At 35.6% G+C, this 17062-nt stretch overlaps 1 long non-coding RNA gene across 2 annotated transcripts in view; it reads left to right on the top strand.

Moving 5' to 3' along the window:
• LOC139975921 (uncharacterized) overlaps window positions 1-17062 on the top strand; it is a 115485-nt gene that overhangs the window by 43039 nt on the left and 55384 nt on the right. Inside the window, exon 3 of one of the 2 annotated variants that reach the window (XR_011795955.1) lies at window positions 7575-7683. The exons of the other annotated variant lie outside the window; for it this stretch is intronic. This is a non-coding gene — a long non-coding RNA (uncharacterized lncRNA). Of the gene's footprint in view, window positions 1-7574; window positions 7684-17062 lie in introns of those variants that run through there. 2 annotated transcript variants of the gene reach the window in all.

Below are 17062 nucleotides of genomic sequence, written 5' to 3'. Positions count from 1 at the left end.
ATGAGGTGAAGATGTAAATGATTTGAGTTGTCTGCGTGATGGTTATAGCTGAAGTAAGTCCGAGATTTAATATGGCGATTGTTTATGGTAAGCGTTATACACAAGAAAGAGTACTTTGAACTTGACACTCTGATGTAAGAGGAGCCAGTGTGAAGAGCAATGAGTTCTGGTGCGATAGAGTCATATACTTGACAATGATTCGAGCAGAGGTGTGTTGGGCATTGTGAAGTCTGGTGATGAGTGATTTATTGATACCAATCAAGAGGCTGTTGCAATAGTCCAACCTGGAGTTAACTATCGTGATGTGCACGGCTAGCTTGGCTGTCTCAGTATAGTGAGCATGTTTGCTTGCTCGACTAATATTTCTGAGATGATAATTAGCAGATCTGATGACATGTGCGACCTGTGTAATCATTGTCATACCAGAGTCGAACATAACCCCCAAGGTTTCTAACTGGGTTTGTTCGGGCGGGAACGTTCACACTAACAACAGTCACTGAGGGCACATTGAACTTACCCAGTTGGGCTCTTAACCCAATCACCATGACCTTCGAGTTTGTCTGTATATCTTTGAGCTAAGTTCCTCGTACTAAAACTTATACAGTCGAATCCCCCCACGACCCCCCCCCCCCTTCATCAGATCTATAGGCTTGTCACCTCCAAGAACATGCTCTTACCTATCCAACTAGTGTTGTTTTGTTTAAAGTGATACCGTGAGTTTCGAAAAAGGAAATACACGAAACTGTTCATTTTCAAAAATTAGAAACTTCGTTTAAGCTGCTTATATGACGAACCATGAAAAATTGAGAAGGTTCTACTAAGTTAATTTTGCCTAAACGTTAATTTTTTATTTTTGAATGATCGAAAGTATCATAAAATGTATCCACTGAAGACATATTTGTATTTTGTAACGCCGTGCCTCTTGATTTAAAAAAGCCAATGAGAGAACGCACTGTAATGCATATTCAGATATTCAGATGCGACTAGCAGACTAGTGACAACAGTAATAAGTGTGCAAAACCTAGCCTATGGTCACACATAATACTACACTTGGTATCACAGACCTTCGATCATATTCACAATCTCTCTCTGTCTAGGCCCAATAACGTAACTTTATTTAGAACTAGGTCACTCCGATTAAGCTACTAATATTATATTAATGCCTAGGCTACAAGTACTAGTAAGCCTGCCAACAGTTAGATCAAGTTCTAACTGACGTTCGATGAAGCTGATCGAAGGAACACGCACTTACCATCTGTATTCTATTATATTCAATTTAACAATGATCTCGCTCACAAAGTACTATGATATGAAAATAGTTGACCGGTGATAAAACCTAACGTGGAGGAAGTGTTCAGTCGAGAAGAGAACAACAAATGTTACTACTTTTAGTACAGTTCTACTACTAACTAACAGGATAAGGGATTGTATTATATGTATAGTATGCATACCTTACCAATGCATTATCATTATCAGTACGGATTACTGCAGACGCGACCATGTAGCGAAATAAATAAATACAGGCCATGAGGCTGTTACTTTTACGGACGCTAAACGACAACGAATGTGGGAGAAGCCCGCAAGGGCTTATGGATTACAACTTCACGTCGGGTGGCTTCCAATTCAACATTTTAACTCAAATTTGGAATCTAAAACTTGAGTAATATGTATGTGTTACACCGGGTGACACCGTCGCTGTTTAGTGTTGCATATTCATTACTGAACTCACATGTAGGCGTGGTCTAGCTCTTATAATGAGAACCGTTTCTCAAAAATGTTTTCAAAAATGTTGCCGTTTTTTACGCCGTTTCCGTTAGTTTTAACAACTATCACTGTCATTTTCATTCATTAAATGATATATTTCTTCCCTGAACAACACCGGTGGTATATTGAAAAATCAAGAAAAACATAACATCTAACATTATCCAGTATGGTTGTGTTCCTCTTTTGGGTACGCAAGGGATCACTTTAATGTAAATATGTGGTGTTAAGTTACCTTGTTAAGTAAATACACGGTGTTAGTGGGGTCCATGGACAGCAAACTTGACAGTTAATCGCCACTCATCCTAATATCCACCCCCTAGATCTCTCATAAAAACGCGCGAAAAAGTGCATCTAAACAGTAAATAAATATTAATACTTAATGAAAAGAATGTATAACATTTCATAAAGTGGTTCGAAATTGCAGTATAGATCTGAACCTCAACTTTGGAATATTCATTGCAGTATACAGATAAAGTCCTTTGCGCTTTCTAGACTGTCGTAGCAACCCTTTTCTTCCTTTCTTGGTTGGAATGAGAGGCTCGCGTGTCTGCCTTGTCCTACCGTGTACATCTCGTAAGGTTTTCGATCATATAGTGATGCTTGTGTACACGCTGGGCTTTGGTTTTCTAGATGTGTCTTTTATCAATCAGTTCCGCATTAGTGTGTTAAATTTATATCTTATCATGGCATTACGTCGGTCTCTTCTCCTCCCGATAGTGACTTTTTTTCTGCAGTATTGTTAGTCAATTATTGGGAACTATACAACCCCAATCCTATGCGCGAATTTTCTTTGACGTAATGTATATTAGGCCTATATTAAGGTCAACGTTTACTTTATAGTAGGACTTGCCCACGTTCGTCACACTTGTACCGTACGTAACATTTATGGCAACATACACCACATAACACATACCGTCTGAGCTGTGTTCTCTCATCACACATGGGTAACCGATGGAATAGTTATCCGACAACGAAAGAGTTCGAACTTCGACTATATATGAGTCAGTGTTCCATTAGGCCAAGTCCTCGAATCAAATCATGTATATGTATATGTATATACATATATATATATTTATATATGACGACGAAGGACCAGGGTGTCCGAAAATTTGTGTAGCGTGTAGTTATTTCTATTTATTCTAAATATTATGTTGGATTTAAAGGCATTACATGTTGTCCTCATCTTTTCTACTATTTATATATACATATATTATATAATTATATATATATATATATATATATATATATATATATATTTATATATATATATACATATATATATATATATATATACATATATATATACATATATATATATATACATATATATATATACATATATATATGTGTGTGTGTGTGTGTGTGTGTTGAGACTAGTGGAACACTAGTAGTTGTTACTCAGATTTTCACGCGTTGAGCGATCATCAGACAACAATATACATATCTTTATACATAGCTTTATCACTCCTGTGCATTTCTGCACGATCTATGTTTTACAGCTTCTTAATGCATATACAATGCATTACGTCACAGAAAATATTTGCCTTTGATCGGGTTCATACAGTTCCCATTCACAAACAGTATACTGCATAAAGGAAAAATCGCCTCCTGGCATAGGGTTCACACTATAGGAAACCGAATTTAAAAACATTATTGAAAGCTATATAAGGACGCTATAATGGAAATATATCCGTGTTGTTTCCCGCCTCTTGATTCTTACTCCTCAAAAACGCCACTCTCCTTGTCCGTTACATACAACCGGCTTTAACCTATACACGCTACAGTAACGGTTCTTATATTATGTTCATGGTTCTATGACGTGGTACGTTAGGGCAAATCAATTTGTTTATACCAGGGATGCTTAATAACACATACATGTTTATATATTTGATCGATTACCCGAATACTCGGTGATTTATGGCGTCACGCATCAGCTATATATATAGTATATTTCCTATATGACATGTTGACAATTTGCAAGCAATATTCCTGGTGGACTGAAGTTTATCTGTAGTAATAACATTGCTGTGAAGGTTGCTGCATATGTAGGTCAAAATTAACCACATCGTAATGAGATATTCAATTTGATGAAATTTGATGAAAACATCTGGTTAACATTAGACCCAGTGATGTCATCATGACATCTGAGCTGTGAAATGTATTTGTTTTTCCTCATAATGTACTTGTCAAGTTATGTATCCTATTTATTTTATTTATGCTGTTGGTTATCCACAGAGGGAAAATATATTAGTAATTATAATAATAGTATAGGCGTGGAACTTTAAGTAAAAATATTCTTACCTACAAGTTGCATATTGATGCAGTTCTAAACGGTATACACCATTAACAACTGTAAAGTAAGCATTTCGTATGTATCACATGTCAAAGATAAATCAACAACGAAATTTTAAGGGGAAAGTAACATTTTTGAAAGACATCTTACAAGATTGCATCACATCAATCGCGTGCGCAAAGAGGGGATGGGCGTGGGAAGGGGGTACAGGGGTTCATGACCACAACTCCCAATGCCAGTCTGGGGAAATGCCCCGCCCCTCAATCACACATACTACAAGGGAGTCGGCTTCACTGACCAAGGCCCACATGACATTGAGTGCAGAGTGAGTGAGTACAGAATAAACTCATTATTTAACCAAAACAAAAATAATAGCATCATGAAACACAGAGAAATTGAAAACTAATAGATTGACTAAGAGTGGCGAATTTCAATACATAGCTAACACAAACAAATTATTTAAGCTATAAACAATTTAAACGGAAAATAATGAATAAATTCATTTTAACCCAGGCAGGACACTTGAATTTTTGCCCCTTTGCCCTTCCTAATTTTGGAAATTGCATCTTTATCAATAAATTTATGAGTATTTCCAATAGTTATACCCATTCCTTACACCACGATACGTTGCCTCTTCGAAAATAATTATACGAGCTTTTCAAAACAGGATGAAATCATTTTTCTCATCTTATCTGAGATTTTAATTTTATGAATGTTTTTTTTTTCTTCAAAAATTGATTTGTAAAATATTTCAACCGTCCGACAGACTTCAAAATTTTAAAAGTCCACGTTTCAACAACATCACGTGGGTTAAGACACGTGATAAGCTTCCATCATGTGACTTGAAATTTCAACAACAAAAATCAATTTCAAAACTGCATGCAATTGGTATTATAATTCACATCAGTACATATCGATCAAATTATACAAATGTCAATGAAAAATCTGATTTGATAAGAATTTTATGAATATTCATCGATCACATTGTACAAAATTCAATGAAAACCTGTTTTAATAAGAATCATATGAATATACATCGATCAAATTATATACACTACAACGGAAAACCTGCTTTACGCCCAGTTGGGACAATATTTTCTATACTGTAGTGTTATGTGACGCTTCAGAGCACTCTTATTGTCAGTACGAGCAGTATGAATATCATGTTTCTATCTGATCAAGGTTAGGAACTGTTTGTAATGTCAATACCAGTGCTTTGAGAGTATGATATTGGAGTACAGTTTAGAGAGGTATTAGCATTATGAAATTGTCCCAACTGGTTGGTTCAATAAGAATTATATGAATATTCATATTCCTTACGTCAAAATGCTGTTCTTTCAAAATGCCCCACTTTATATATGAAGTTTACATTTCAAGCAATTTGAAGGGTATCTCGATATTTTAAACCATGAACTTGTTGTTGACCGAGAAACAAGAAAATATTGTCCTTTGAGCTATATATTCGATACCGTCAGTAAATAATTTTGGTATCGTCAACGTACTTCAAATTTGTGCTATTTATGTCGAGTTAGACGAATTAATAGCAGCTGTTTTCCTATTTAGTTACGTTCATAAACTAGCGGAAGGCCAACTTTTCAGACTAAAGTTAAAGTTGCCGGTCGTTATGGAATTGTGTCATACTTATCTGGGTGTTTTTTTAAGCAGTTTGTCACATTTCTTTAAATTAATAAAGTTCTAAGATTTTCGGTTTGAGTATACCCACCGGATAGCAGAACCGGGTTAATATGTACAACCCCATGGACAGATGAACTAGTAACATTATCATGGGCAAGAGAGGTGTGAAGATGTAAGGTGTAACTGAAGTAATTAATAGGTCTACTAAATTTCAAATCTATATCATTTTAGGTTCCGTGTTCAATTATCGTTTAACCGGGGTTGGGCTCTGGGGGGGGGGGGTTGTAAGAACCGACTACCGACGGCCTATTTGATATAGCTTAGACGATACTATAGCACCCTTTCGCGAACAAGAGGAACATGGCAAATTCCTAATCTCAGCGATTCGGACCCAGCATCGCATCGGTTCCGAGCCCGTAAGCCGACAGATCAATCCACCCCTGGTCGCTAACTTACGCTAAATAATGTAAAAATGAGTTAAAAGAGATTGTTTCGGGTGTACTTCCAATAGGGAGGTGCATCGGGCTCGAGAGATTGGTTTGTCCCCAGGGGAAATATATGCCACCATGCCTTAAGTGTATTCTGAAAATAATAATACATGATTATTTTTATCCCGTTTTCCCCCGGGGCTTTCTAATTGACCACAGGCATCTGTGTTGGATATTCTTGCCCCCTCTCCTCAGGTCGTGAACCCGCCCCCCCCCCACCCCACTCACCCTACCTAAGCCCTACAGTGTACATACGAACGTATACACTCACTACCAACCTGCTAATTAAAATGAAAAGTTAATTAACTTGAAAACAGACGATCCATGCAACAATTCGACCTTCATGTGTTAATTCGCACCGAAATTTATAGGATTGAAAGGATTGATAGAACTAAATCAGCTTCCATTCAAGATTGATTACGTAGAATTGTTGGCGGCTATAGTTGAATGGTAAAACACAATGGTAACAACACATATGACTGGATCGTCTTATACAAAGGCAAAAGATGTTGATCTGGCATCGACTATTTACATTATTAAACAGTGATGAAACACACATCTAGCAATTTGTTTTCCAAATTTCAAATTTCAGAACAAAAATTTCAAAACTGTGGGTTTGTTTCTCTAAATTTTCTCACAAGCAACTTCTCTGAGGTAAGAGTAAAAGACAACACTATAGTGATTTTACCAAAAGAAAAATGCAAAAAGAACTAGGGGAAATTGGAAAAACTCAGAGTTCGAATTCTGCTTGAACAAAAGTCAAACGCCAAGTCCATATAACCCCCCCCCCCCCCTCTCCATACCTGCCATCATTAAATATTAGAATGTTCTACTTGGGGTAGGGAGAAAACATTTTTAGCTTGAATAACTCAAAAAATGTTCTGCAGAAAAAAATATATATTTCAAAGTCTGTTATTTTTTTCTTTTCCTTAATGGCTGTAGTCTTTCTCCTTTCAGAACAAATATTTTATAGATTTAACTGTTATGTTAAGTTTTCTTACATACGTCATTTGATTTATAACAAAGTAGAGCTTAAAAAAAGGGAAAAGTTTTCAAAAAGTTGGATGTAATTTTTGGAAGTTGTTATCACACCTGCTTTTCGATATGCCTTTGGGGCTACTTCAAGTTTTTTTCTTCCCGCTTAGTATGTTTATGTTGTGTAAGGTTCCCTAATTTCACCGATTTTAAATTTGTCCTCTGTTTTTATTTTTTTAACTTTTTTTTAAAACTTTTTTCTCTTTTTGGTGTGTGTGCGTCTTAAAAAAATAAAATCTATTTAAATTTTTCAATACCCTTGGTTGGTTTACCCTTGTCAATAGAAAATCTATCATCATTTAAGGATATTTCAGAATGCGTTTTTGTTGGTTTAGCCATCTGTCGTTTTTCATTGATAGATACGTCACGGAGACATAACGAGATACATAACCAAAAATCCAGAGAAAATTAAAGTACAGGTGGCTGTCATCTAATATCGTTACCGTTCCTCTTGTCGTCTTCTGTGGCCTTGAATACCGGTAAAAATGATGTAAAGACAGTTAGTATTGATGTAAAGATATTGGATCCCATCCTTTAGGATAAACATTCCCAAATCTTTAAGAAACAAGATCAAATTTCATGTATGAAAAAGTTGTGAAAAGCTGTCTTTTAAGTCGATCAAAAGGAATTGTGTATTTTAGAAGGGAGAGGGGAGGGGGGGAGGGGCTTGTATATAAGTTTATAATAGATATAAAGTTTTGGAATGCTTCCTTACATAAAGTTCATAGTTACGGGAAACGACACGTAAATAATTCGTATTCCGACAAAAAGAGTTTCCAAGATTGTTAACGCAAATTTCTTATAGTTGAGGTCTTACTGCTTTAATGGATAATCCATTGTACTGTTATAACAACAACCGGTTGTTTGACAATGAATAATGAAAAAAATCACAAGAAAAATGCTTTTGGGGTTCCATGCCAGCATAAGAGAAGTAATTTGTAATGGATACTATGTGAATACCATGTGCAAGTTCGTAATGAAATAAAATGAAAGGAAATTTAAACATGTTTGAAAGCTCAGAACACAAAGAATAAATATTTTCGGTTTCGGAGCTATGTAATGGTCAGAGTGACCAGATATTTCTTGACCTATTCAAACGTGTTTATATTCCAACAACCCTTTTTTTGCACCATGTTTGCACGATATTGATGAGAAATAGAGTGACATTATCTTCCTCGGCATTTGAGAAAGTGGTCAGACACTGAGGTATAGTATCGGGTCCCGGGAGGGGGGGGGGGCGGACTGGTTATGATTGCCTAAGCACGCCTCTCTGATCAATCTCATTACGTTGCATTCTTGGGCAAAGCATTTTATCTTCATTGTCTCTCGTTACTCAGGTTTACAAATTGAGGGGGGGGGGGGGAGAGGGTAAATGGGAGGTAACTTGTAAATATAGTTGCGTGCGCTGGTTTGTGGCTGCACCCTATGAGCAGTTCCCCCCTCCCCACAAGGGGGCACGTTGATTTTTATGTATATATGTATATATGTATATATATATATATATATATATATGTATATATGTATATATATATGTATATATATGTATATCTTTATCTTTATGTATATATATATTGTATATATATATATATTGTATATATATATATATATATACAATATATATATATATACAATATATATATATATATACATATATATATATATATATTGTATATATATATATATTGTATATATATATATATATATCATATTTAGCTTTGTTCCTACAGTCATCCTTTAATATTAATTTCAAATATTAGATACCAAACACGATTAATAAAATTTTAAAAAAGGGGACATGAAAAGGGTAAGTAATCTAATACAATTGATACATAGATGGACGTACTGTTTTTATTTACCCTTTTCTCCCCTAGGAAGCCTTGGCTTGATAAGTAAAAATGAACGCCTGACTAAATTTGTCTAGGAATGATTGACAAACAGGAAAAAAATGTGTCATATTATGTTTACCTAATTTGGTTCATATTTCTTGTCATTTGAGACCGTAATTCCACTTCCGTCGCAGAGAATTAATATCTTTGACCAGTATGTAGGTTAGACTAGGAGTCTAGGAGGCATACATGATAAATTAATTTAATTGAGTTAAGTAGGTCTTCCATCTTAAAGTAGAAGGGTGCATTTGACTTCTAAAATTGTATCATTAGGTTCCATTTCTAAATCTATGAACGGAACATAACTATATATGGCATATAATGATTCCTATAATTCTATGTAGTACTGTTTCTTCACCTCTCTGACAACCCCCTCTCCCTGTCTATTCCCTAGCATATCCTCTGCCCTCCTAACCCCCCTCCCCACCTTGACTCTTCCTCTACCAATTTCCTGTCCGACCCTCCTAATTCATGCCCAACCCCTCGATTGCCCGCCATAATCTTTCCCTACTCCCTCTCCAGTAACTCCCCTCCAACCCTTCGAATACCAGTTTCCTATCCTCAGTTCCACTTTCATGCACAGACCCCTCCGAGATAACTGCCATACTCCAGGCTCCTTGCTCCCTTTCTTAATTCCCTTCCCCAACCCTTACTCTACCTGTTCCTGTCTTTACCACCCTTTTCATGTTAAACCTTCTTCGCCTCACTACCCCTCTTTTTCCCTCACTTTCCCTGCTATAACCTCTTCTTTCTCCCTTAGCTACAATGAAGTAATAATATATACTCCATACATAGAATTTCCTTTAAGCTTTGTTAGAATTGTAATGTTTCGGTCAAACTTGTACCATATACCTTGAAAATGTATATACCATATATGTTGAACATATAGGCCTATATATATATAGGCCTATATATATAGGCCTATATATATAGGCCTATATATATATATATATATAGGCCTATATATATAGGCCTATATATATATATATATATATATATATATATATATATATATATATATATATATATATGTCACTAAATTCGGGGCTAGGGTGAAATTGAACAATAGGAGAGTGAAAATTTGACGCTAAGCCGAAAAAGTTGTTTCGCCTTAACGTTTTTACAACCATCTATATATCTATCTATCTATATCACGTGATCATATATGAAACAATATCACACGATCCGTCTTTGAAACAATAAGTTCTTCCTATATCTGTAACGGCAGAATGATGGGGGTAAAAAAGTGATATACAGGTATGCTGGACTCAGTGATGATATTTAGGCGGAACGCCATCTGTTACATGGTGTTAAGAAAAATATCCCTATGTCAGAAATATAACATGCTGCTGTTAACATGTAACATGCTGACACATTGACAGTTTTATTGCTAACATGGTAGAAACGGAGGGCGTTCTGTGTTAAGTTTATGTTCAAAGGTATCACGGTCTCCACCCCTTCGCCCCCACCCCATTCTCTCTCTCTCTCTGTTCTGCTATGTTTCTCGAGCTTTTATAGAAGTTTTCTTGGGTGTCATAAATCCAGCAAATGAACAAGATGATTTTCACTGAAGTGTCTCTTCATTGGTGCAGAGAAAGAAGATACATTTGAAATTAAACAGAGTTAACCATAACATGCTGAGCAGTCTTAATTAACGAACCAAGGATGGCCGAAAGCAAATCATCAAATCCTACCAGCAATTCCGTTATCAGTTATCATAGCCTACATGACTGACGAACGTGTCGACAAGAAGGCGTGGCAAAACGCAGCAGGAAGCTGTTATCACTTCCGTCCAACAACTACTACAGTTTACAGTTCTCCGTTATGAGACTCAATCAGGCGAGAACGAGAGTATTAGTAGGAGTAAGAATCCCCCTCCCCTACCCCCTCCACTCCCCTTCCTTTGGTTAAGATTACAAGTATACAAGGCTGTCAGCTCAAGTATACAAGTCGGCCTATTTATATCTTACACTATTTCAATCTTTGAAAGAAATTCCATAATATCCCGAGTAGGAGTACATATACGGCCTGTCCACGAAGGCGAGAACAAGTGCTTGAAACATTGCTAGAATACTACAGTAGGCTACTAGCACGGATTCACTATAAGTCTGGGGTCCATATAAACCAACCGCACCCTACCGCCACCCACCCCCCCCCCCAACCCCTACCTCCACCTCTCCCTACCAAAAAAATGGGAAAGGTCTCACCAATATAACACGGGACATCTTTTAGATATACTGAATTAAGATTTGGTTGTTTGTGTCATGGATGTTAATTTACATCTACTTTCCACAGCTGTAGTGTACATTGCATTGTTAAAACTGTTCAATATAATGACCGGACAAATATATAAACTTCCCCTGTTTACGAGAAACGGGTAGCGACTTCTACAACAGAAGACTTCAAAACTTTACCCTGAAATATGATCAAATGTTGTAGACTGCTTTTTTTATGTTTTTCATTTTCTTTTATCAATAATCGAACAATTGATTAAGCAAGTACCCAAGACACACCTCTAACCCATAGCGTTCACTAACGTGTTTACTTTATGATTATCATAAAACTGTTGTTGCTTCTCGAAGCTTAAGACAAAAGGTAGTTGTACTTTACCAACACAGCTACACACTTAATATCTGATTCATATTTAATACGAACTGACACTAACAAGTGATATCAGTTTTCCATGAAAAATATTTTGCAGCTTTATGACGTCATTAGTTTGTCACTCGAGTAGCTGCTGATCAGCCGTCAATTCGTTTCATTTTTGTGAGCAAGTAAAAATATGAAAATATTGAGACATTTATTCTCATTTCATACTTTCTAAAATCTAAATATACAAAATAGTAATAGTAACTGCCGATACGTCAAAACAAAAGCAACTATAACAATGTATATATAGATCTCATTAGGCTTTACTCTTCTGGCGGATGTACATTACGCTAATTGTGGTAAAAGTAAATTTCTTCTCGTGATATCCGTCCGCCTCAAGCCACAACATGCATAAGGATAGAATATCTTATTCGTTTCTTATTGTATCATTGCCAGGATCAGTTTTGCATACCACGTATAAGGCAGAAGCCTGGTTACCTTTCAAAATAGTTAATATCAACTGCAGCAGATATAAGGTGATCTAACCTATATTGCAAATTGGCGCTGTACTTTCGTCAACGTAAATTATACGGCATATATACGTAAGCCCAGTAGATCTGTAGATAACCAAGATATAATACTGTCAGCTCACAAAATTACATAAGAGATTCATTTAGCTATGCTATATATGAACGTTATATAATGTAATGGCACTGTAGTGACGTCAGACATAATTCGCCGTGTGGGATTAGTGTCATGCGATTGCGCAAGAAAAGATAATGTTAGCAAATAGTTTGATTTAAACTTCGGTTACACACTTTAGATGATACTGTTCCTCCTTCTATATGTGACCCTCAAGCCCACCCCCCTCCGTCACCCCCCCCCCACCCCCTTACCCTCGTAAAAGAAATCATGGCGTTAACTATAGTAATCACTTGATTTATCTAGTTGAGAAGTGAATTCCTCTCTGATGTGTGTGGTAATTAATTCCAGTTCTTTCATCCAATCCAATCAGTGAGTGACGGACGTTAATTCATTTCTTTCCCCCTCAAAATGTCCATCAAGGTACGCAAGGGTGAATACTGTAAATATCATGAACAGACTTGCTACTATATTGTACCGCACAGAGGTATAAGACGCTGTACATTCAAGTGGGAAGAAAAAGATACAATAAAACAGAACTCATTTTGCCGAAAAACCTAAGGAAAAGTTTAATTTAAAACATTCATGTCAATTTCGCTTTCGGTTAAAAACGTTGTTGACGTCAAGTTTATTCATGCACGGATCGTGTCATTGGCTAATGTAGTTGTGTCCCATATTGTCTTACTTATTTCAAACAGAACTTATAATCGATTTTGTTCCAATTTGTGTATGCTATTCTATACTAAAAATCCAATTAAAAATGATATTGCTTATAGTCATCATTTATTGAAGTAGTAACATTAATAACATTAATAGTCGATTTGTTTTGAATTTTCCAATTTGCATTTGGCAAGGGGTTAATTAATAATGTAAAAATTGACGAAAACTTTATAACCGAATGAATCAGCATTACTAGTTTGCTTCACATGGACGGATCCAGGGGAGTCTAGGCTGCACTGCCCTGGCCCCTCCACCCCCCCCCCACACAAACACACAAAGAATGAGAAGTTATTAGCACAACCTTGAGTTGAGATCTAATTTATAGCTTAATTACGGCTCAGAATGCACTGTTTCACTTTGGTAATTTTTATAATCGGGAATTAGATATATCCCGTACTGAATGAATTCCCCGAACCCCCCCCCCCCCCCCCGCCCACCCCCTCCCAAACACATGGCAGCCAAATCTAACCACACCAGGGCCGGCACGCCCACTCCTGTTTAAAATTCCAAATCCGCCACTGCGTTGTGTGCTGAAAACAATGTATGAGAGAGCTTATTAATTGCAATCTTTTTTGAGCAATCAGCCTAAGGTTTGACAAATTTGCCGAAAAAGATCCATAAAAACATTGCTAAAATTCCCTTTATATGACAACGTATAAGTAATATCAAATGAAATCTTATTTTGATATATTCAAAACTTGTGAATGGAACACATTTTTCACCCCAAAAAAATATAATAACAATTCTTCTCAAATCTACTTCTAATCTTCTCATCTTTATAATTGACTCATGAAGAAATATTTGTTGGCATATTGCTTAATTTGAAATTTACATTGCAGATATGAACACAAAGATATTAACTCGGTCATTCCTGTTCAGTCGAAACTATTTGTGATTGTAATATCATCAGAGTGTCTCAATAAATTACCATCATTATTAAACAAAGATTGACGAGATTAAACAAAAGTGTCCAATTAGTTTCTGTTTATTTAAGCAAATGAAGAAAAAAAAACACTATGAAAGATTAGAATAAGATATATATCCCCGCATTCAATGACTTCCTGTCATACAAGAATCAAATTCCACTTTTATAACTGGAAACACGTATATCCAATTCCCGATAAGCGTATAATTGTATATGTTCGTTTGTAGGTTATATAAGTATGTACGTTTGTACGTATATATTATAAAGTATCTGTATGTTTTTAATTATTTCTATCATTCAAATATATAAAGCAGGTTATTTTTCTCACTGTAAATCATCAATGTTGCTCATGAATTTGATAACATGTTTAACGATGTTATGTACACACATTCGTTCGTGCCTTTAGTACGATTGAGATTCTTTCATTTACAACCGTAATTAAACGAAGGGAAACGTGCATGTGTAAACAAAATGTTACCAGCAATCATCTATCGCAACATGAATCATGTAATGATTATTTGATTGTAATTAAAGATATTAATATATACATATAAAACGACACTTCATTATGTCACAGAGAGGCACGCTATTAACAACTCTCACTGTGCAACCGTGCTTGCTGAGACATGAATATATATATATATTTATATACATATATATATGTATATGTATATATATGTATATATATTTATATATGTATATATATATATGTATATATATATATTATATATATGTATGTATATATGTGTATGTATATATATGTATGTGTATATATATATGTATGCATATGTATTTATATGTATATATATATACATATATGTATATACATATATGTAATATATATTTATATATTTGTATATATATATATATATACTATATATATGTATATTATCTATATATGGTATATATTTATATATTGAATACACACTATATTGGAAGCATTACCCGATATGATACGAATATGACATTAACTAATCTTATAACAGTCAACAGTTTTTATGTAGTTGGTCTGTTTTCCTGCTTTAATTCACCGTTACAGCAAAGCCTCTTTCTAATGGTATTACCATTCTTACAGATGAGGCCTAACGACATGACTCTACCTGTTATGAGGCCACATGCCTATCTGTATACCCGAAATGTCACGTCAATGTTGACATGAAGTTCTATCGAGATGTGTTTTTGTTAGGGGTTCTTTTCTTTCTTGCTTACAATTGCTTCATTTCTGTGCCTGTCCTGGTAGGTATTTTACATTCCATGATACTATGTTACAGTTTGATGAAACAGTATACTTGTAATTGAAACTACATCAAATTTGTTAACAAGTAGAGCAAAACAATAGTTTCGTGTATGCTAAATATGAGACCCATATTCACGTCACGATTTTACCAAACCAAACTGTGAACCGAGGGTTATGTCTCATATTACTTCCAATCACACCCCCCCCCCCCCGCCGCCCGCACCTCCCTCCCCACCCTCCCAGGAGATGAATAGTTAGAGAACAAAATAATGACAGTTTTCTAAAATGGGTAATCCTGGGGCGGTATATTCCCGCCCTAAAACTAAACACAAGGAGCATTGTTTTTAACGACATTTTCAACGGAAGTTCACTAAAATACGTTAAATGTCAACAACCTGCAGTATCCATCAATCACTATAAATTGCACTCAATTTATGTTCTTACCACAAACAATGTGTCTTTGTTAATGATACATATAAATACATTTTTTTAAATAAAAATGACACAAAAGGGGTCTAAAGATAAAAAACGATATCAAAGTCTTTATTTCAATGTGGGTGGAGCTGCCGTCATAGTGGGTTGACGCCTTTATTATTTCGCAATAATGGTTAACGATGCAAAACGATACCTGTCGTCTGCTATTCATAAAACAAACACTAAGTACATGATCGGTCACATAAAACAACATTTAATTTCATCTTTTGTCTTTTACCGGAGGCGTAAATTTCCCTAAGGCTTTACTCTTGTCCCTCTTGTTTGCTGTTCCAGTTCAATGCCGTCAATAAAACAGCAGATAACAGAAACGCCGCCAAAAACATGCGGGACATGCGTGTAAGGGAAACAGTGAAAACTCTCTATACCGATGAATAACGTATAGGATCTGTTTTTTTAATTACCTAATTACATCAGAGAGACTTCTCTGTTGAAGGGATAAACCGGTGGTTAAAGTTAAAATAATGCTGATTTTGTTTTTTCTTTAGTAAATATTTAGGTACAAACCACACACGTCTTGTTGCATGCATTTTGTATGGCGAAGATATGAATTGTTCAAATTTAGTGGTATTTACACGAACGCACCTGGCAACAGCAAAGTGAATCATGTCATATCACGGCAATTAAGCTGGAAATGGTTTTGCTTTACTTTTTCAAAGAGAAAAAGTAATATGCAAACAAGAAAGTTAGATTTTGATGCAGTTCTAAATACAACAGAGAACTTTGCCAGCTAAGCAAATATTCCAAATTTATCAGGTTTCAAGATTATAAATCAACAAGAAGATTATAATAGCCTAAGCAAAACTTTTTAAGAGCATTTACCGTTATGACATCAGCTATGGAACGCGAAAAGGGCAACTTATTTCGTTGTCTAAAACTAAGTTTGTTATTGTCTAAACTAAAGTTGTTGCTGCTGTTTTACCATGCTGTTGCTCTAACTCACGTTGATGTCTAAAAATCCGTTGCCTAAACTTACGTCGTTGTCTAAACTTTCGTCGTTGTCTAAACCTACGTTGTTGCCATGGGCACTGTTCAACAATGGCTCAACCACGTGATGTAAAAACAATAGCTTCTCGCACGAAATTCAACTTGTGCTGCATATGCTTACTATACGCACTTCGTTAATTAGGACAGCATGGCAAAACCAGCAGCAACAATTTTAGTTTGGACAACAACAAACTTAGTTTTAGACAGCGAAATAAGTGTTCCCTTTTCGCGTTCCATAGGTGATGTGATAACGATAAATGCTCTTCAAAAGTTTTGCTTAGGCTATCATAATCTTCTTGTTGTGATCCAACTTCCTGGAAAGATCGAAGGTTTAGCCAGCTATAATAGGTTACATTCAATAAACCAATA

This window comes from Apostichopus japonicus, chromosome 11 (assembly GCF_037975245.1).
Source record: "Apostichopus japonicus isolate 1M-3 chromosome 11, ASM3797524v1, whole genome shotgun sequence".
Classification (NCBI taxonomy): Eukaryota; Metazoa; Echinodermata; class Holothuroidea; order Aspidochirotida; family Stichopodidae; genus Apostichopus; species Apostichopus japonicus.
The sequence above is the reverse complement of the archived record's forward strand: the minus strand, read 5'-3'. Positions and strand labels throughout refer to the sequence as shown.